This window comes from Oryx dammah, unplaced genomic scaffold (assembly GCF_014754425.2).
Source record: "Oryx dammah isolate SB20612 unplaced genomic scaffold, SCBI_Odam_1.1 HiC_scaffold_3, whole genome shotgun sequence".
Classification (NCBI taxonomy): Eukaryota; Metazoa; Chordata; class Mammalia; order Artiodactyla; family Bovidae; genus Oryx; species Oryx dammah.
The window spans coordinates 26446201-26470332 of record NW_024070187.1 but is presented as its reverse complement, the minus strand read 5'-3'; positions in this window follow the sequence as shown (position 1 = coordinate 26470332).

The window sequence follows — 24132 nt, the reverse complement described above, 5'->3', positions numbered from 1 at the left end:
GGATTAACTGGTTTGATCTCCTTGCAGTCCAAGGGACTCTCAATAGTTTTCTCCAACACCATAGCGCAAAAGCATCAATTATTTGGCACTCAGCTTTCTTTATAGTCCAACGGTCACATATATACATGACTACTGGAAAAACCATAGCTTTGACTATAGAGACCTTTGTTGGCAAAGTGATGTCTCTGCTTTTTAATATGCTGTCTAGGTTGGCCATAGCTTTTCTTCCAAGGAGCAAGCATCTTTTAATTTCATGGCTGCAGTCACCATCTGCAGTGATTTTGGAGCCCAAGAAAATAAAGTCTGTCACTGTTTCCATTGTTTCTCTATTTGCCATGGAGTGATGACTGTAGAATGAAGAAAAGGAAAAACTCTGTGGCAGGTGAAATTAGGGGCAAATATGAACTTACATGGGCTTCCCTGGTGACGCAGCAGTAAAGAATCTGCCTGCAATGCAGGAGACCTGGGTTCGATCCATGGGTCAGGAAGATTCCCCTGGAGAAGGGAATGGCAATCCACTGTAATACTCTTGCCTAGAGTATCCCATGCACAGAGGAGCCTGGCAGGCTGCATTCTTAGGGTCGCATTGAGTTGGACACAACCGAAATGACTAAGCAGGAGCAGCAGCAGCAGCATGAACTTACATAACTGATTACCTCTCTGTCACTGTCTCCTGAAAGGGCAAGAAACAGCCACAACCTAGTTGCAATGAACACATCTAGTACCCAGATCTCAGTTTCTAACTACCATTATCTATTAAAGGAGACTGACTCCTTGGAAAAATTATTGAGTCCAGGACTTGATCTGGGAAGGTACAAAATGGTCCTGTAATATTTTCTTCTACCAGAAATGAAGTGCCCCCAGAGTGCTAAAATAAATGATGGGGAGAGGCATGTCAAAAGATCCAAGGAGTAGTCCAAAGGGGCTAGCACTGGCCAAATATGAATGAGCATCAGAAAATTTTTTGCTATAATCGGTTAGCATCAACTGAATATAATATAGATCTATTAGTAATACTGATCATAAATATACAAGTAGATTATTAAGTAATAAAGGGGAATGGGGGGAGGGTCTTTTTTATAATGAATAGCTAACTGATAAATCTAGACTGAGGCAGAGTTAGAAAATTCCTGTTTGGTAACCATTACAGTAAAAATTAGTTTGGGCAAGATTCATCAAATGGTGCTACATAGAGCATAGAGAAAGGATGACAAGAACAAGTATTTACATAATCTCAAAGTATCTCCTTATAAATTACTTATTAATTACAAAAAGAAAAACAGCATTTATACAGTAGATGAAATAGACAAAATCTTAATGAAATGATCTTACTTAATAAAGAAAAATATTCATTAAGTTCAGTTCAGTTCAGTCGCTCAGTAGTGTCCGACTCTTTGTGACCCCATGAATCGCAGCATGCCAGGCCTGCCTGTCCATCACCAACTCCCGGAGTTCACTCAGACTCACGTCCATTGAGTCGGTGATGCCATCCAGCCATCTCATCCTCTGTCATCCCCTTCTCCTCCTGCCCCCAATCCCTCCCAGCATCAAAGCCTTTTCCAGTGAGTCAACTCTTCGCATGAGGTGGCCAAAGTACTGGAGCTTCAGCTTTAGCATCATTCCTTCCAAAGAAATCCCAGGGCTGATCTCCTTCAGAATGGACTGGTTGGATCTCCTTGCAGTCCAAGGGACTCTCAAGAGTCTTCTCCAACACCACACTTCAAAAGCATCAATTCTTTGGTGTTCTGCCTTCTTCACAGTCCAACTCTCACATCCATACATGACCACAGGAAAAACCATAGCCTTGACTAGACGGACCTTAGTCAGCAAAGTAATGTCTCTGCTTTTGAATATACTATCTAGGTTCGTTATCACTTTTCTTCCAAGGAGTAAGCGTCTTTTAATTTCATGGCTGCAGGCACCATCTGCAGTGATTTGGGAGCCCAAAAAAAATAAAGTCTGACACTGTTTCCCCATCTATTTCCCATGAAGTGATGGGACCATATGCCATGATCTCCGTTTTCTGAATGTTGAGCTTTAGGCCAACTTTTTCACTCTCCACTTTCACTTTCATCAAAAGGCTTTTTAGTTCCTCTTCACTTTCTGCCATAAGGGTGGTGTCATCTGCATATCTGAGGTTATTGATATTTCTCCCGGCAATCTTGATTCCAGCTTGTGCTTCTTCTAGTCCAGTGTTTCTCATGAGGTACTCTGCATAGAAGTTACAGAAGCAGGGTGACAATATACAGCCTTGATGTAATGTGCTTCTAAATGTGATATCCTAAAACATACACTCATGACACATGTAGCACTTCAGCCGTAAATACATATTCTGTTCCTGGCCATGAGGAAACACTAGAAAAACCAATATGGAGAAAAATACCTCAATTTCTTTAAAAAAAAACACCATCAAAGACAAAGCATATGCCGCTTTAAAGAAGACTAAAGACATGACAACTAAACGCAGAACATGATTCTGGACTGGATTCTGTATCCCCTCAAAAACTACCTAAAAGACATTATTGGAATAATGGACAAATATAAGTTGTGCATTATTAAAGTTACTGTATCAGTGTTTAATTTTCTAAACTTCATAACTGTATTGGGTTCTATGAACATTATTCTTATACTTTGGAAATGCACACAAAATTTTAAGGCCTAAAGTGTGGCATAATATATGCACCTATTCTCAGTGGTTCAGAAAACTTTGTACTACTGTTGCAATTTAGTCTAAGAAGAAAGGATATTTCAAAACAAATGGTTAAAAATTCAGTATAACATTGAAGTTAAAGCTGAGGCCAAAAGTCGCATATCAACAACATAAAATGAACTTCTGGGATGACAGAATATGTTAGAAAAGTAATTTTTCAGACAGTCATGTGTGACTTTTTACAATCCACAGACTGTAGCCTGCCAAACTCCCTGTCCATAGGATTTTCCAGGCAAGCATACAGGAGTAGGTTGCCATTTCCTACTCCAGGGGATCTTCCTGACCCAGGGATCGAACCCGTGTCTCTTGCACTGAGGGACAGATTCTTTACCACTAGTGTCTCATGGATGGAGGAGCCTGGTGGGCTGCAGTCCATGGGGTCACGTAGTCGGACACGACTGAGTGACTCCACTTTCACTTTTCACTTTCATGCATTGGAGAAGGCAATGGCAACCCACTCCAGTGTTCTTGCCTGGAGAATCCCAGGGACAGGGGAGCCTGGTGGGCTGCTGTCTATGGGGTTTCACAGAGTTGGACACGACTGAAGCGACTTAGCAGCAGCAGCAGCAGCAGCAGCAGCAGCAGCAGCAGCAGTGTCACTTGGGAAGCCCTCTGCTTCACATTTCAGTCAGTTCAGCTCAGTTTCTCAGTCACGTCTGACTCTTTGTGACCACATGAATCACAGCACGCCAGGCCTCCCTATCCATAACCAACTCCTGGAGTTTAATAAAATTCATGTCCATTGAGTCGGTGATTGCCATCCAACAATCTCATCCTCGGTCCTCCCCTTCTCCTGCCACCCTCAAACTTTCCCAGCATCAGGGTCTTTTCAAATGAGTCAGTTCTTTGCATCAGTTGGCCAAAGTATTGGAGAATCAGCTTTAACATCAGTACTTCCAATGATTATTCTAGACTGACTTCCATTAGGATGGACTGGCTGAATCTCCTTGCTGCCCAAGGGACTCTCAAGAGTCTTCTCTAACACCACAGTTCAAAAGCATCAATTCTTCATCACTCAGCTTTCTTTACAGTCCAACTCTCACATCCATACATGACTATTGGAAAAACCACAGCCTTGACAAGACAGGCCTTTGTTGGCAAAGTAATGTCTCTGCTTTTTAAGATGCTGTCTATGTTGGTCACAACTATTCTTCCAAGGAGTAAGCATCCTTAAATTTCATGGCTGCAATCACCATCTGCAGTGATTTTAGAGTCCCCCCAAAAATGAAGTCTGCCACTGTTTCCCCATATATTTGCCAAGAGAGGGGAATGGATGTCATAATCTTAGTTTTCTGAATGTTGAGCTTTAAGCCAACTTTTTCACTCTCCTCTTTCACCTTCATCAAGAGGCTTTTTGATTCCTCTTCACTTTCTGCCATAAGGGTGGTATCATCTGCATATCTGAGGTTATTGATATTTCTCCTGGCAATCTTGACTCCAGCTTGTGCTTCTTTCAGCCCAGCATTTCTCATGATGTACTCTACATATAAGTTAAATAAGCAGGGTGCAATATACAGCCCTGACATACTGCTTTCCCAATTTGGAACCAGTCTGTTGTTCCATGTCCAGTTCTAACTGTTGCTTCTTGACCTGCATACAGGTTTCTCAGGAGGCAGGTCAGGTGGTCTGATATTCCCAACTCTTTCAGAATTTTCAACGGTTTGTTGTGATCCACACAGTCAAAGGCTTTGGCATAGTCAATTAAGCAGATGTTTTTTCTGGAATTCTCTTGCTTTTTTAATAATCCAGCGGATGTTTGCAATTTGATCTCTGATTCCTCTGCCTTTTCCAAAACCAGCTTGAACTTCTGGAAGTTCTTGATTCACATATTGTTGAAGTCTAGCTTGGAGAATTTTGAGCATTACTTTACTAGCGTGTGAGATGAATGCAATTGTGCGGTAGTTTGAACATTCTTTGGCATTGCCTTTTTTTGGGATTGGAATGAAAACTGACCTTTTCCAGTCCCATGGCCACTGCTGAGTTTTACAAATTTGCTGACATATTGAGTGCAGGGCTTTCACAGCATCATCTTTTAGGATGTGAAATAGCTCAGCTGGAATTCCATCATCTCCACTAGCTTTGATTGTAGTGATTCTTCCTAAGGCCTACTTGACTTCACATTCCAGGATGTCTGGCTCTAGGTGAGTGATCATACCATCATCATCTGGGTCATGAAGATCTTTTTTGTACAGTTCTTCTGTGTATTCTTGCCACTTCTTCTTATCTTCTGCTTCTGTTAGGTCTATACCATTTCTGTCCTTTATTGTACCCATCTTTGCATGAAATGTTCTCTTGGTATCTCTAATTTTGTTAAAGAGATCTCTAGTCTTATTCATTCTATTGTTTTCCTCTATTTCTTTGCATTGACCACTGAGGAAGGCTTTCTTATCTCTCCTTGCTATTCTTTGGAACTCTGCTCCACAACAGTGAGGCAAATTTAGAGAAATAATCCCTCAAACTGAAGTTTGTATATGATGGAGGAAAAGCTAACTAAACAATTACCATTGGCCTTAAATAGATTTTTTTTAATTTCTAATCCCTTTGCATGCTCTTACTTTTTTATATGATCACTTTCATCATTTTACTTTTCATTGAATGCACATTTTCAGTATGGCCCTGAAGTCTAACAGCAGGGGCATTTCTCTAAGGTGTATTATGTAACACACACCAGCACTTTCACAGCACAGTCATTCGGTTTTTTCTATAGTTTCATCAAACTATTTTCTCTGCTAGTAACCGTTGCTTGTTAGATATTACTGTTATCCTGAATTTTATAAGATTTTTCTTCAAGCAATAGATTTTAAAATGTTTTTTTTTCTTACATGAATAGCTGTTACTATACCTTGGTTGAACATCTTGCAAAAAATCAGTTTATAGTATCTTTTAAGTCATAACAGAATTCCAAAATGTGAAGCATATTATATATTAATTTTTCATTAGTTATGGCTAATAAATGATATTTTAATGTGTCCAACATTGACTTTTTATTAATAGAAAAGTATATATCACTAAACTTAGAGTTTCATATTAACATAACACACACTTGGGAAACATCATTGCCTATGGGAGTTAAAATATTAATTATTTTTATTAATCATCCTAATCAGGAAAACAGAAGCAAAAAAATTGACTAATACATTTTTTCTTTTAGGTACTAATATATGGCTCTTGAAAATTCAAAGTAAAATATTGTAACTTGTGCTAAAAAAAAAAATTTCAGTCCTCACCCCTCAGAGGAGATTTGATCCTAGAATTTGTAATGTATCCGAATAGAAGTTTGAGAGTAAATAAAATGTGTACTTTCTGTTTTCTCTGAAAGATTTTTGTGCTGTTAAATTTATTACTTCATTTCACAAGCTCCAGCTTTATTTAAACTATTTTAAAGCAATTACAAGTTGAAGAAGGGATTATAATTGAGTGTTCTGGATAGAGTTCAAAATTATGGCTTTGCATTTCCTTAGAAGGAGGCTGAGACTTAACTGTTGCCACCTTTATAAAATAAACTTTTAATTTACTTTTACTCATCAATTTACTTGTGGGGATCATTATTTGACTGTGCTTTCAAGTGTACCACACTAAGGAAATCTATAGTCATTAAGCTCATGCTTTGGTCTTCAATAATGGATCTTGATTTTTCTCTCATTTAATCAGATTTATACAATTTTGCAGACTAATTGGGGTAAACTGCCTAATTATATTTTATAATTGACCAAACCTTTTATTGAAGCCACTATTCCATATAAATCACTGTAATTTACACATATGCAGCCATCTAAGTATTATGTACAAATACTTTATTCATCATCAATTATAAATGTACAATGAATTGGACTGGGTAGGTAAATATTGTGAAAGAAAGTTTGGACTGACTGCATATTTAAAAGCTTTATCACTATAGTTATATATTAAATTTTTCAACGTGTATTCAGAACAGTAATAAACTATATGAATAACTAAATTCAAAATAATACCGTTCCACATGAGTGAGCTTTAGTCACTCAGTCATGTCTGACTGGTTGTGACCCCATGGACATAGCCCACCAGGCTCCTCTGTCCATTGAAATTCTCCAGGCAAGAATACTGGAGTGAGCAGCCATTCCCTTTTCCAGGGGATCTTCCTGACCCAGGGATTTCTGTACTGCAGGCAGATTCTTTACCATTTGAACAACCAGGGAAGCCACTGTTCCACAGAGCAAATGATTACCCTATAATATAGAAGAATTATGCAACTGTTCAGAAGCAGGCACATGAAGACACTTATTACCCACAACGAGTCTGCAGTAACATCACAAGATAGTATTACTCATTCATATAAGAAGCCATCCTATCAGAATCATCAGGTGACACACACATGTAATTTTTACAGTACAAGCTGTGATTATCTAATATAATAACTGAGATATCATTAAGGCAATCACCAACAGAGAACAAGCTATAAAGACCGACAGGCCATTACTTAGAATTTTACGCCTGTATCTAAGTGAAGCTTATAATACCCTTCTACCTATTTACTTGACAGTTTCAGAGGGCCCAACCCCTGATGGTTTCCTACACAGGTAATTAATAGTCACAGAAATTTCTGTCTTGGGCTCTTTCTCCATGCATGTTCCCTTGTTTCTCTTTCTGTTTCTGTCTCTTTATCTGCCTCTATGTCTGTCCCTCTCTGTCTCTCTCTCACACACATACATACATATAAATACACAGAGTCATTTACATTCCTTAATAAATTCTATCTGAAATACCAATCAAGAATAAGAGATTCCAGATAACTACAAACTATCTTAGGGAAAAAGGAAAGTCCACAAATATAATCCTGCTTATAGTAGGTAAATATTTCAGTGTAAGAAAATTATAATTTGATGGAAGTTGGGTCAGTTAATAAATACTTTATTCTTGCTACCTCTTCAGATATGCTTATGGATGGTCTAATTCATTATGTGAAATAGAACTGGATTTTCATGGAGATACGATTACTTCAAACAAGCATCAAAGATCCTTTTCATGTCTACATTGTAAAGATACACGTTTTTTAGCATTTTTCTATGAGTAAAGATAATTGCTCTTATTTTTGTGTTCATTTGATTTTTTTTGCAATTTTTTACATTATTAAACTATAACTGACATGTAAATTGGGTAACTGCAAGTGTACAGTATGTTGATTTCATACACTTATATATTTCAAAATGATTAACCACCATAGTGTTCGCTAACACCTCCATCAAGTCATAATTACCATTTCTTGTTTGTGGTGAGAACATTTAAGATCTATTCTCTTAGCAGCTTTCAAACTTATAATAGAGTATTATTAACTCTAATTACCACACTATACATTAGAGTTTGATTTCCTAAAGGAATTCAGGCCTAAAGGAAATCAACCCTGAACATTCATTGGAAGGACTGATGCTGAAACTCCAATAATTTGGCCAGCTGATGCAAAGAGCTGACTCATTGGAAAAGACCCTGATGCTGGGAAAGATTGAAGGCAACAGAAGAGGGTGGCAGAGCATGAGATGCTTAGATAGTATCACCAATTCAATGGGCATGAATATGAGCAAACTCCGGGAGATAGTGAAGGACACAGAAGCTTGGCATCCTGCGGTCCACAGGGTAGCAAAGAGATGGAAGTAACTTAGCAACTGAACAACAACAAATACATTAGAACCCCATAATATAGTTGTCTTTTTACTAGAAATTGTACCCTTGATGGACAATTCTGTTATTTTCCACATCCCTGAGCCACTGGCAAAGAGGAAAAGCTTTCAACCTTTCATCACTGAGTATGATGTTAACTGTCAACTTGTCATAAATGGCCTTTATTTGTAGATGTATGTTCATAGTATACTGAATTTGTTGGGCATTTTGTCATGATCAAATGTATTGGGTCAAATGCTGTTTTTTTTTTTCAAATAAGAATAAAATTATAAATGGTTTTGATTAAAGTACTAATGATTAAAACTTAATCCTTTATCCTTCTTCATTTTATATAGTTATTTGGGGTTTTAGTTACGATTGCAAGAGTGGTTAATTTTTTACTTTTACACTCTAGAGCTGTAATATCCAACAGAATAGACACTAGCCACAGGTATGCATTTAAATATAAATTAAGTAAAATTAAATTTCATATGCTCAGTGTTTATAGTAACTTTCACTGCTCAAGTAACAGATACGGAACATTTGTGTTATCTCATAGAGTTCTTTTGAGCAGAGATACTCTGTAAGTACCACAAAGAGTGAAAAGGTCATGAGGTTAAGGCAATCAGCATCTAGTGTTTTAGCCAACATTCTGACCCAGGCCATTTCCAGAGACTCTGCATTTCTTATTACAGCGTATTTGGCAAAGAGTATGGCACTAGTGATAAAGAACCCACCTGCCAATGCAGGAGACTTAAGAGATGCAGGTTCAATCCCTGGGTCAGGAAGATACCCTGGTGGGGGGGGGGCATGTCAACCCATTCCAGCATTCTTGCCTGGAGAATTCCTTCAACAGAGGAGCCTGGCAGGCTACAGTCCATGGGGTTGCAGAGTTGGACACAACTGAAGTGACTTAGCACACATGCACACATTGCCAATTAGCCAAAGACAGTCTAGTCAACAATACAATTTCATCAAAATTTATAAGCATATAACAGTAACAAACAGTTGTATAAAAATTGTATGTGGGCAAACTAACTAGTTACAGAAAGCATTGCAGAAATATTTTCAAAGAAAAGCAGGAAACAGATACATAGATTAATTTATACTTAGCTAACAAAGATGATAAAGATGGTCAGTTCAGTTAAGTCACTCAGTTGTGTCTGATTCTTTGCTACCCATGGACTGCAGCATGTCAGCCTTCCCTGTCCATCACCAACTTCCAGAGCTTGCTCAACCTCATGTCCATCTAGTCGGTGATACCATCCAACAATTTCATCCTCTGTTGTCCCCTTCTCCTCCTGCCTTCAATCTTTCCCAACATCAGCGTCTTTTCTAATGAGTCAGTTCTTTGCATCAGTTGGCCAAAGTGTTGGAATTTCAGCTTTAGCATCAGTCCCTCCAGTGAATATTCAGGACTGATTTCCTTGCAGACCAAGTGACTCTCAAGAATCTTCTTCAACACCACGGTTCAAAAGCATCAATTCTTCGGCACTCAGACTTCTTTATGGTCCAACTCTCATATCCATACACAATTACTGGAAAAACCATAGCCTTGACTAGATGGACCTTTGTTGGCAAAGTAATGTCTCTGCTTTTTAATATGCTGTCTAGGTTGGTCATAGCTTTTCTTCCAAGGAGCAAGCATCTTTAAATTCCATGGCTGCAGTCACCATCTCTGCAGTGATTCTGGAGCCTAAGAAAATAAATTCTGCCACCATTTCCATTGTTTCCCATCTATTTGCCCTGAAGTGATGGGACTGGATAAAGATGATAGTTTTATATAATCTCCTCTCAGTCTACTTTCAAAAATAATTTGGAATTAATTATACTGTAAATTCTAAATACTTACTACCTTATCAGAACATTGGAACTTAACTCATCTGTGTTTTTTTTATTATAATTTAATTTTGTTGTTCACCAAGTGAAAAATAACTTTGAAATATTATGGTCAAAGAAATAGGAATGTCTTAGGTTAGGCTGCGTTGGTATAAATACCTTAGATTCAGTAGCTTTATTTATTTCTCCTATTTCTGGAGGCTAGGAAGTCTAAGATCAAGGTGCTGGCCTCTTGGTTCCAGGTGACAGTCCTTTTCCTGATCTACAGAGGGACATCTTCTTGCTGTATCTTCATATCTTCTTTTTAAAAGGGCACTAATCTCACTCATATTGCACACAGTGTATTTGACTAGACTAGAGAATTAACGGTATGATAAGCACACTGAAAGTATTATAAAGTCAACCAAAAACAGCATAGACTTGTCAAAACACTAGCCAATAAAATGGGTTCCTCGATCAGTATAAAGTTTGAGAGGAGTTTTCCAAGCAGGGATAATCATCTGCAAAACAACTTTAGCCATAGAATATGCAATAGCCCAACTGCAGTAGTGTAAAGCTTCAGTGTAGCCTGAAAACATGAAGACCATGACTAAAACAGATCTACACACAGGAGATGGAGGGAACTGTACGAAACCCATTTTTTGACAGAGCTTGAATGGTCCACTGAGCAGTTTAAAAGATCTGGGAGCAATACGAACATACTTCCTGGTTTTTGCTCCATGCAAGTGGGACAAATTAGGTAAGCACTTTTTGTGGCCTTATTTCCCTGCTAATACTGATTGATGAAAAGGCTATCATTTTGACAGTAGACCAATGGTCAACACATGTGCAAAGGTGAGAAGCAGGAATTTTAGAGTCTCCAGTAAAACTGGGTCATTATTTGGTCCAAACCATGATTTCACTTTTAATAAAATCAACAACTGTTGAATTCCCAACTTCATTTCCCTTCTCTGAGGTTAACTGTTGGGCTTTGCTATTTTATAAATTATCATTTGAATATCATTTGAAATATCCCTTTGTATCATGATGGAGGTTTGCCTGCTGTTAGTCCCCTTACAGTAGACATTCCTTGAAATATCAAGAAGATGATTTCCCCAAGCTTCCAAAGAGTCCAGTTTAGAACGCTGCCGAATTTGATAATACCAAAAGAGCAGGCAAAAACGTACTGCATCCAGTAATTCCTGCACATTGGGACCATTTAAAATTTTATTTCCACTGAAAGTAGGAAGTCATGTTGCTTCCATAGCATTTTAAAACCATGAACTACTGTGAAAGCATATTTATTTATACTATCAGTATAAATGATGGCAATTCTGTCCCTGGTTAAAATACAAATCCACGTCAGGGAGTAAAATTCAGCCAAAATATCCATAAGAAAAGTAATGATGCTGCCTCAGTGACATCAAAAGAAGTTGCAATAGCATACGTAACACAGTATTTTCCATTGCCATCTTTTAACTAAGAACCATCAAGGAACCATAAGGAGAAGCAAGTGTTAACCTATGGAATTTCCTATAGATCAACAACCGGAGGTAGTCTGTCAGTGTTAAGCAGTCCAGAGGGACTTCATTGTTGATGGAGGAGGAAAGAGTATCCAGGTTAAGATTATTATAATGTAAAAGTTATTCAAGGGCCAGGGAACAAAAGGACTTATGAGGTAAGACAGCTGTCTAAGAAATGTTGAGTGTGATAAGAATTCGGGGGATCTTCTAATCCATGAGGTACAACAATTGTTAAAGGGAATCCTGCAATGATTCTTTTTTTTGGGAGGGGAGGGGGAGGGTAAGTGTCTTTAACTATGAGGGCAATGGCCATAACAGCTTTAAGGCAAGGGGCACAGACCCATGCTACCCCAGGTGGCGCTAGTGGTAAAGAACCCACCTGCCAATGCAGGAAACACGGGCGATGCGGGTTCAATCCCTGGGTGGGGAAGATCCCCTGGAGGGGGCATGGCAACCCACTCCAGTATTCTTGCTTGGAGAATACCTATAGACAGAGAAACTTGGGGGACTACAGTCCATGGGGTCACACAGAGTAGGACACGACTGAAGAGACAACATGCACACACGTACAGGGTTCAATTGCTGGCTTTAATACCCTTGTGGGTCAATGGTGGTGTGCTGTTTTTGAGTTAGTACCCAAAGGGCACTCCCTTCCTTTTTATAAACAAAAAGGGAAAAGGGAATCTTATAATTGGAGTACCCAAGGGCAAGTGAGTTCATCAAATGCTCCTTTAAGGCTTCAAAGGCTGTGTTGTCTTATTAGGTTGGAGTTCTTATTTTTGAGTAAAACAGATAGATGAATGGTATAAGAGAGAAATTTAGAATCCAATCTTGACAATAACTAGTCCCAGAAAAACTTGCAAATTGGTACTTAGTTTTAGGAAATTTAGGAGACCATGAAGTCTACCTGAATCTAGGTGTAGCCCTTGTTCAGATCAGGTGCCCTAAATATCAAACCTGGGTTTAGGGGGAAAGTGATTTTTATTTGGCTACCTTATTCCCTTTGAAACAATAAGCTTTAACAAGTAGAGGGTGTCTTCCTGTGAGGAGGTGAAGAGGAGAGTAAAACAGCAACTGCCTACATATCCCAACAAAGTAGAACCTCTAGGGGACTTTATAGCATCCAGATAAGCCTTCAGGATTTGTGAGAAATAAGAAACACTCTCAGTAAAACCCTGAGGCATTACTGTCAAGGCGGATTGTTTTCTTCCCAAATGAAGGCAAAAAGGTATTGGCTAGTTTTATCAATTATAATACTGGAGAATTCACCACACAAAGCAATTATAGTAAAAATTTTATTTCCAGTGGTGAAATCCAGCAGGACCCTTTTGGGGCTCCTGGGTGCAGAAAACTTTCTATTTGTTCCCTGCTTCTTGACTCCAGCCTCCAGGAACTTCCCTGAGTTCCAAAAGGGCAGATTCCAACAGTTTCCCTTCCAATCTGGGAAGGGAAGGGAGGCAAAGACACAGGCGGGGCAGTGAGGAAACAGCAGTGCAGCCTTAGGGCTGACACCATTGGGAGATTTTTGCCCCTAAGGAAATGGCAGCCAACTCTATAGGGACAAAGGATTCCTGTTTCCAGAATCTACAGTAGTATCATCAGAAAGACGATGAATGAAGGGTCATTTAATTCACCTAGTTTGTTACTTTGACTACTGTCAAATTCTAGAATTGTCTCTCACTTTTGAGAGAAGGAAATTCTAACATGATACTTCTCAAAGAAGTTGGAGGATCATAAATGGGTAGGGGCAGAGGAACTAATGAGCATCATAAATGGAGCAGAAGATCTAATGAGAACAGAGTGGGTATCTCCCAGAGGGTCTAAACAAAAGGGAACAGGTGCAGAGACGGGCCCTCTTGAGGTTCACTAGAGATCTCCACTATCTGAGCTGTCTTAGGACTAAAAGGCACTGGCTGTGTTATAGTAGTGAGGTTGGGCCCTGGACGTGTGGTCCAGTGTCAACTAGAACTGGAAAATTCATCCCCATATGGAGAAATGTTTCCCAAGTTGATTAAGAGGGAGGATTGGAAAGAGTCCTGTGGTTCCTCTGAGTCCCATCTTTGAGACCTGGGAGGAGGTTGGAAAGGTTGGTTAGAGGTCTGAAGGCACCTCAAGTACTTAAATTTGTAACGATGTCTTTTCCAATGTTCTGGCTCTTTGCATTATAGCAGAAACCAGGAACGTTTTGTTTTTGTTTTGGAGCCTTCATTTGCTGCAGGTGAAGATTAAGAGTTTTGGCACTCTTGGGTTTACGGTGCAAGAGTGCCAGTTTGCCAGATTAACAAAATCTGGAATGAACACAGTTTCCCATTCCATCTTGTTTCTTTTTAACTAGAAGGGAAAAGTCCTGATTCAGTCGATTAATAAATATAGGGTTAAAAGCTACCAGAGATAAACGAACATATGAAGGAAGACTAGAATTTTCTTTAAAAATAATCTAGAGTTGATTATAATAATCAGGAACAGGTTGATCAGATTTTTGTGTACAAGCCTGAATTTTTCTCTAATCAACAGGCTTTGTAAAGCCTTAGGAATTCCTCAATGAAGTTGTCTAATGACCAATTTGGCCTGATCGTATAGTAACTTAGTGGGCTGCTTCTCCTGGTTGTAATTCTGGAGACTTTTCTGGATTTTCCCAACTATCAGTTTTCATCCAATGCTGAGCCTGATCTTTGCCAAAAAGCATATGAATGAACTGACACACGTTAGAGAGTTGAGGGTGAAGAGTTTAAATGACTATATTAAATTCCTTAGCAAGTCTGTGAGGATCTTCAGTTACTTTGGGAAAATCTTTGACTATGGCTCACTAAAGTTCAGCTTTAATCCAGGGAATATAAGGAATTAAGGGTATATCTTCTGGATCCTCAGAAAGCTTAAAGGGATGGGTTCTGACAAGTTCAGAGGAGAAGGAAATGGGGAGAGTTTAAGAAAAAATGGAAGATCGGTGAGAGATTAGTCTCACAACTGAGGGACTGAACAACAACAAATTTTAGATTCCTGATAACACTGGCTATCTTCAAAATACCTATCAAAATAAGCATTCCATTCAGTTCTGCCATTTTTGAGCTATTAGAGTCCAACACAGTTTTAAGAAAATTAAGCTTGGGGAAATCAAACATTCTCCACTAGGACCACTGATATTTGGTCAGTTCAGTCCATTCAGTTAGAAGTACATATGAGAAAAGAGCTAGGTTTTGAAACACAGATTCAGCCAAAGTTCCTGCAGGGTGAAGGGATGTACTGTCAAAATACTTCAATAACCCAGATCCCATTTGTCAGAGGTTTTTCCTCTAATGTAAACAATTTTCAAACAGCTTATAGCACAAGTGGCTCAATTTAAACAGCTTGCAAATTAATCCCCACAGTCCTGATGGTATACTTGGTCCCAGAGGAGCCAGGCTGCAGGCTTTTTTAGCCAGTCTTCAGAGGACAGGCCCTTCCAAAGCAAGAGACCAAAATTAAATTGGCCTCCAAGAAAATTAGGGCTTCCCTAATGGCTCAGACAGTAAAGAATCTGCCCACAATATGGGAGACCCAGGTTCAACCCCTGGGTCAGGAAGAACCCCTGGAGAAGGGAATGGGAACCCACTCCAGTATTGTTGCCTGGAGAATTCCATGGACAGAGAAGCCTGGCAGGCTACAGTCCATGGGGTTGCAAAGAGCCAGACACGACTAAGTGACTAACACGTTCACTTTCTTTCACTAACAAAATTTAAATTTCTTACTATTTCTCAGAAAAGAATGTTTTTGATATATTGCAGGGCAGGGGGAAAGCTCATATCAAAACATAGTATTTGTAACTGAGTAAAAGATCCAGTCTAAATGATAAATTGATTGCAGGTACAATTATTCCTGGGCTTCTCAGGTGGCTCTAATGGTAAAGAACCCGCCTGCCAGTGCAGGAGACATAAGAGATGTGGGTTTGATCCCTGGGTTGTGAAGATCCCCTGAAAGAAGGCATGGCAACCCACTCTAGTATTCTTACCTGGACAGTCCCATGGACAGAGAAGCCTGGTGGGCTATAGTCCATGGGGTCACAGAGTCAGACACGACTGAAGCAACTTAGCATGCACTCACAATTACTCCTTTAACTTTTTATTTACTAAATGTATACAAATGGAAGTAAAAACCCTAAAAATATGTATGAATATAAAATTTAGGTTACCTGGATCACTAGCAAGCTCTGTATTAGCACGAAGATAAATGAGGTAAATGCTATGTGAAGAAAAGCACCAAAAAGAAAATCCATGAAGTGACAACTTTTTTTTGTCAAAAATGTGACAATCTCCTGATGTTTTTGAGATTCTATATGCTTATCAATGAAACAGCCATGGGGATATATTTTTTGCATAAACATACAATTATTGATAGTACTAATGAAAATTCTCTTACTTATTACTATAATGCTTCTTTTTAGGCCCTCATCATTTCTGAACTTATAAATAAATATAGATTTGAGGACTGAGGCTGTCATGGCTTCTTGCCAAGGCTACAAACTGACTTACATGGAATTTCTCGCTGGAAGAAGAGAGTCGATGTGTCCTAAATGCCAGTTTCACAGTGGCCAGCTACCAGTCTTATTATCTTATTATTAGCTACAAAAACTTCTAAAGTAACCATAGAAAGAAGTCTATTTAGGGTCACTCAGAATAAGCTGAAGCAACAGTAACTGTGTGTTACTGGTCACTTGGAGGTAGTTTACAATGTTGGCGTAAAGTGCAGAATTACTCTAGTCATAATGCAAGTATTAACAAAGATTAAGTTGCCAGAACTTCTTTTTGAAAACAATAGCATTGAGCCTTCATTATCCAAATTTGGGGAATGTGTTGCTTAAGCATAATAAACAGGCCAATTCAAAAAAAATGGGCAAAACTTTTGCTTAAGAAGTATTTTTGCTTATCTAAGAGTTATTGCTATTTTCATGTGAACTAACTAATAGGGAAACGTTTGAGAATTACTGACTCTTATAACCAACTTCTTATCTTTAGGGTAAGGGAAGAATTATCCCCAGAGCTATAAGCCATTTAGGACTACAGTTAAGTTCCCTACATATGAACCTTCAAGTTGAGAACCTTTAAAGAGGCAAACATGCATTCGCACATCCAATCACGTTTCTTCCTGTGCCTGATGCACATTGTCACATACATGCATCCTCCACAAGTGGTTGTGCTTTTGTGTACAGGCTGGAGCTAAAACTGCAAGAGGATGACTTCACTGAACTCACTGTGTAATACAAGGAGCCTACTAATGAAGAGCTGATGGAGTTGGAGGCCCAGAGAAAGGACAAAGAGAAAGAGGAGGAAGTAACTGAAGAACCGAAGAGATTCATGACAGAGGAAATGGCACAGGGATTTTCTTTATTTGAGGAGGCACCGTGTTAGTTTCTGCGACACAGGACCTGAATGTAGAACAGTACTCGAAGGTTGCAGCAGCCATTCAGAACGCAAGCCAGTGCTATGGGGTAATCTAAGACAAGAGAAAAAGAGCTACTACCTAGACATCGATGGATCATTTTTTCAAGAGGGTAGGTAGAATTAAATTCACCAGAAGCTGTGCCATCAACATCAGGCATGAGTGAAATTGCAGCTTGCCCTCCATGTCCTATTGCTGACAGTCCTTCAGCTCTACCATCTCCCACCTCCTCTCCCTCCTCCAGTCAGTAACTCTTTTTAACTGTTCATCTGATGCCAACCGCTGTATGCCAGCTGTTGCACTGTATTACTATACTTTTCAAGGTACTGTACTGTAAGATTAAAAATTTCTTTATTTCTAGTGTTTTTATTTTTTTATGTATTATTTGTGTGAAAAGTAATATAAACCTATTACAACATAGTTCTATATAGCCAATTGTATTAGTTGGGTACTTGGGCTAACTTTGTTGGACTTAATGAACAAATTGGACTTACAAACACACTCTCAGAATAGAACTCATTTGCATGTAGGGAACTTGTATTTGGTTGGGGGGAAAGAAATAAAATATGATGTATTCTAGCCAGAGAGATTAAAGAAACAAAACCTCAAACACGGTCTCTTAATATCATGAAAAAAATCTGCTCTCACCTCTTCTCTTTAATATTTTACTGGAAGTTCTACTTAGTGCAATGAGGCCAGAAAAAGGAATAAGCAGTCTCCATAATGGAAATGAAGAAGTAAAACTTTCTTAACTCACAGAAGGTATTATCATGTACATAGAAAATTTGTGATATTTATAATAAAAGCTACTGGAACTGACAAATGAGTTTTGCAGAACTGCAGGATACAAGCTTAATATACAAAAATCAATCACTTTTCTAATTATAAGCAACAAACAATCAGAAATGAATGTTTTTAAAATACCACTTACAAAAGCATCAAAAATATGAAATACTTAAGGAGACCTATGACAAAAGATGTGCAATACCTGTAGACTAAAATGTGCTGTAAAACACTGAATGGAATTAAAGAAAACCTAAATAGGACCGAAGCATATAATTTTCTGATTGAAAGACTCAATATTATTAAGGTGGCAATTCTCAGAAAGAACTTCAGATTCAATACAATCTCAAACAAAAAACAGTTTTCTAAAAATAGAAATTGAGAAATTGATTTTAAAATTTACATGGGATGCAAAGGATTTGATATAGCTAAAACAACTTTATAAAAGGAGAAATTGGAGAAAAATTTGGAAAATTTTCAATTCACAACTTACTATAAAGTTTCATGAATTAGCCAAACACGACTGAAGCGACGCAGCAGCAGCAGCAGCATTACAGGGGCTTCCCAGGTGGTGCTGTGGTAAAGAACTCACCTCCCAATGCAAGAGATGCAAGAGACCTGGGTTTGATTCCTGGGTTGGGGAGATTCCCTGGAGTAGAAATGACAACCCACTCCAGTATTCTTGCCTGGAAAATTCCATGGACAAAGGAGTCTGGGGGCTGCAGTCCATGGGGTGACAAAGAGTCAGACACAACTGACCACAGCATAGCACAGAAAGGCTGCTGCTGCTGCTGCTGCTGCTGCTAAGTCGCTTCAGTCATGTCCAACTCTATGCGACCCCAGAGACGGCAGCCCACCAGGCTCCCCCGTCCCTGGGATTCTCCAGGCAAGAACACTGCTACATGTGGTCAAACAGGTAAAAAGAACAAAACATAAAAAATCAGTAAGCATAGAAATAGACTCACAACTATTTTATCAAAGCTGAAAAGGCAGTTTGATAGAGAAAGGACAATCTTTCAACACACGATGCTAGACAGTCATACACAATAAAACTTCAGTTCAAAGCTCACAGCACATAAATAAGTCAAAACATATCCTACACAAATGTAAAACCTAAAAACTAAAGAACTTTAAAAAGAAAACATAAGAAAATATTTTTGTCTCCATGAGGTAGGTTTTTTTTAGATATGACATCAAAAGTATAATGGGTAAAAGAACTATTAATTATACTACAGATTTTAAAAAAGTCACAAAACATATATGATAAAGTGCTTGCATCCAAATTATATAGGAAATTCTCAAAACCCAATAATAGAAGCATCTTTTTCCCTGTGGAGCTGAGACTCTCCCTTCTCAACCGCTGACCTTAAAGCAGGCAGACAGAACCAACTAGAAGGAGCCAACCATAACACAGAGACAATTAGGAAGTCCTTGTGCTGCCAGTAGGTGGAGACTCCTCTCTCTGTCTAAGAGAAATAGGATAGAGTCAGTTGCCTGTTGTTTAGTCACTAAGTCATGTCTGAGTCTTTGGACCCCATGGACTGCAGCCCTGCCAGGTCCATGGGATTTTCTAGGCAAGATTACTGGAGTGGGTTGCCATTTCCTTCTCCAGGGGATCCTCCTGACCCAGGGACTGAACCCACATCTCCTTCATTGGCAGGCATATTACCACTGAGCCACCAGGGAAGGGATAGCCAGTAAGCATCATCAAAGTGCTCCACTAATGCTAAGTGACCAGGAGACATGCCCTTTCTCACCTCCAGACCCAAGATTCACCTCACCCAGGGAGAAATATCAACATAGTTGGGACAGCACTGGCAAGAGGGACCAAGCCACTACAAGCAGTCCAGCAAAGCTTTTTTTGACCCTGGGAGTCTGAGAGTCTCCTTTCAAGCACACCTCAAAATACCAATGTGGTTAAAGGGCCTTGGTAGAGAACATCCTGTCACAAGGATCCAGACTTGGAAGTGTTATGGATCTCTCACAGACAAGGTAGCCCTGACCCATCAAGAAAGCCTCTTTATTTCCACGTGTCTGAGAGCTCGCTACCCCTGAGAGAAAGCTGTGATCCAACGTACCAAACACTGTCTGCCTCTTCAGGCACCTTAGAAGGGTCCAGTAGGGGCACCAGTGGTACCAGACAAACAGGAAGATCACTGTAACCTGCAAAGCCTCTAAAAATTAAACTGTCTTTACAACTATAACTCTCAAAAGTAGGTCAAAACTGGGGGCTAAATCTAAATAAGGTGACTGCCTGCTAAAATAAAAGATTCAAGCAGAACCCAGACAACATAGAAAATGTAACAGTAAACAAAATATCTAGGATATATATAGATGTGTGTGTGTGTGTATATATATATATGTGTATATATATATATATATATATATATATATATATCTCACCTATCATACCAGATACCAAGATGATCACAGTCTTAAAGAGAAAAGACTGATCCCAAACTGAGAAGAATTAGACACTGGAATTACTTAACAAGAATTTTAAGGGAATCATCATAAATATTACTCAACAGTCAATTATAAATTCTCTTTAAATAAAAGTAGAAAAATCTCCGCAAATAATTTATTTAAAAGTAGCACATGGAAATTATAGAACTGAAAAATTCAGGAACAAAACATTTACTGAATGGACTCAATAGTAGAGTAGAAATGACACAGTAAAGAATCAATGAAACTGAGAACAAACCAGTAGAATTAATCTAATTCAAGCAACAGAGAAAATATATCAAAAAACAAGAACAAGTTCTGGAAGTTTTAGCCACAGCAATCAGAGCAGAAAAAGAAATAAAAAGAATCCAGATTGGAAAAGAAGAAGTAAAACTCTCACTGTTTGCAGATGACATGATCCTCTACATAGAAAACCCTAAAGACTCCACCAGAAAATTACTAGAGCTAATTAATGAATATAGTAAAGTTGCAGGATATAAAATCAACACACAGAAATCCCTTGCATTCCTATACACTAATAATGATAAAGTAGAAAAAGAAATTAAGGAAACAATTCCATTCACCATTGCAATGAAAAGAATAAAATACTTAGGAATATATCTACCTAAAGAAACTAAAGACCTATATATAGAAAACTATAAAACACTGATGAAAGAAATCAAAGAGGACACTAATAGATGGAGAAATATACCATGCTCATGGATCGGAAGAATCAATATAGTGAAAATGAGTATACTACCCAAAGCAATTTACAAATTCAATGCAATCCCTATCAAGCTTCCAGCGATATTTTTCACAGAACTAGAACAAATAATTTCAAGATTTGTATGGAAATACAAAACACCACGAATAGCCAAAGCAATCTTGAGAAAGAAGAATGGAACTGGAGGAATCAACCTGCCTGACTTCAGGCTCTACTACAAAGCCACAGTCATCAAGACAGTATGGTATTGGCACAAAGACAGAAATATAGATCAATGGAACAAAATAGAAAGCCCAGAGATAAATCCACACACATATGGACACCTTATCTTTGACAAAGGAGGCGAGAATATACAATGGAGTAAAGACAATCTCTTTAACAAGTGGTGCTGGGAAAACTGGTCAACCACTTGTAAAAGAATGAAGCTAGATCACTTTCTAACACTGCACACAAAGATAAACTCAAAATGGATTAAAGATCTAAATGTAAGACCAGAAACTATAAAACTCCTAGAGGAGAACATAGGCAAAACACGCTCTGACATAAACCACAGCAGGATCCTCTATGATCCACCTCCCAGAATTCTGGAAATAAAAGCAAAAATAAACAAATGGGACCTAATTAAAATTAAAAGCTTCTGCACAACAAAGGAAAATATAAGCAAAGTGAAAAGACAGCCTTTGGAATGGGAGAAAATAATAGCAAATGAAGCAACTGACAAACAACTAATCTCAAAAATATACAAGCAACTCCTGCAGCTCAATTCCAGAAAAATAAACGACCCAATCAAAAAATGGGCCAAAGAACTAAATAGACATTTCTCCAAAGAAGACATACAGATGGCTAACAAACACATGAAAAGATGCTCAACATCACTCATTATTAGAGAAATGCAAATCAAAACCACAATGAGGTACCACTTCACACCAGTCAGAATGGCTGCGATCCAAAAATCTGCAAGCAATAAATGCTGGAGAGGGTGTGGAGAGAAGGGAACCCTCCTACACTGTTGGTGGGAATGCAAACTAGTACAGCCACTCTGGAGAACAGTGTGGAGATTCCTTAAAAAATTGCAAATAGAACTACCTTATGACCCAGCAATCCCACTGCTGGGCATACACACTGAGGAAACCAGAATTGAAAGAGACACATGTACCCCAATGTTCATCGCAGCATTGTTTATAATAGCCAGGACATGGAAACAACTTAGATGTCCATCAGCAGATGAATGGATAAGAAAGCAGTGGTACATATACACAATGGAGTATTACTCAGCCGTTAAAAAGAATACATTTGAATCAGTTCTGATGAGATGGATGAAACTGGAGCCAATTATACAGAGTGAAGTAAGCCAGAAAGAAAAACACCAATACAGTATACTAACACATATATATGGAATTTAGAAAGATGGCAATGATGACCCTGTATACAGGACAGCAAAAAAGACACAGATGTGTATAGCGGACTTTTGGACTCAGTGGGAGAGGGAGAGGGTGAGATGACTTGGGAGAATGGTATTGAAACATGTATAATATCATGTAAGAATCAAATTGCCAGTCTATGTCCGATGCAGGATATAGCACGCTTGGGGCTGGTACGCGGGGATGACCCAGAAAGATGTTGTGGGGAGGGGGGTGGGAGGGGGGTTCAGGTTTGGGAACGCATGTACACCCGTGGTGGATTCATGTCAATGTATGGCAAAACCAATACAGAATTGTAAAGTAAAATAAAAAATAAATAAATTTTAAAAAAAAGAAAAAGAAACTACAGTGTAGCAAAAAAAAAGAAAAAAAGAACATCTCTCTATGCAGACTCAAGATCCCTAAGACACACACACAGCTCAATGTAGAGCTGGGACAAGGAACCTATGCATATTCTTCAACATACAGCACTAGTGGATTCTGAAAAGGACTGCTGCTGAATTGTGCATAGGTGAAAAGGAAGCTTCCCAAATTGTATTCCTATATTCTCTCTCTCCTACCATTTCTTCATCAAGTTCATCTAATCACATGAATGTGGAAGCACAAACTGAAAATAAAATTAGTTTAAAGATGTAAAAAAAAAACAAGAACAGAGCTTAATAGGCCTAAGGAGGCTAAGGGACAATATGAAATGATCCAATATTCATGTCATCTGAGTTCCAGAAGGAGAAAAGAAAAAAATGGTGCTAAAAATATATTCAAAGATAATGACTAAAAAACACACACTTGAAATTGATGAAAGACACACACCTGAATATATAGGAAGCTGAACACTCCAAAAGTCATAAACTCAAAGAAATCATGCCAAGACAAACTTAGGAAAACTAAAGAAAAAGAAAAAATCTTGAGAGCAGTTAGAAAGAAATGACATCTACAGGGCAACACCAATTTAGATGACAGCAGATTTCTGATATGAAAACCATGGCAGCCAGAAAGAAGTGTCATCATATTTTCAAGGCCTGAAAGAAAAGAACTGTCAACATGAATTTATATCTAGCAGAACTTTGTTGAGGAATGAAAGGTAAATAATGACATTTTCAGATACAGGAAAACTAAAAGAATTTGTTGCCAGCCAACTTACCCTTAAGCATTAAGTAAAGGAAGTTCTGCAATAAAAGAACTTGGAGCATCAGCAAGGAAAGAAAAGCCACAGTAAAAGCAGAAATATGGATAAGTACAATAGAATTCCTTTTCCTCATGAGTTTCCTAAATTATATATTATCGTTAAAACAAAAATTAAATGAGAGAGTACACATATCATGCACCTGTCTTATGTATGGCACTTATAAATGTGGTCATTCAGATAATACTGTTTTCTCTTTGCTAGTAAAACATAAGCCTCTAAAGAACTAAGTTCATAATTCATTATCCATCATAATATCATAGTATCTTTCAGAATAATTAGGACTTATTATTATTTAATAAAACTTTACTAAGTGAATAAATAAAATGAAGAATAAAATATTTATCATCATCCTCTCTCTTCCTCTAAATACTAGGTAAATAATTCAAATATTAAAGTGATTATTATGAAAAGCATTAAGAAAAAGTAATAACTTGCTGAGAAATACTATGATCCATAATTAAATACCTAATTAACTAGTC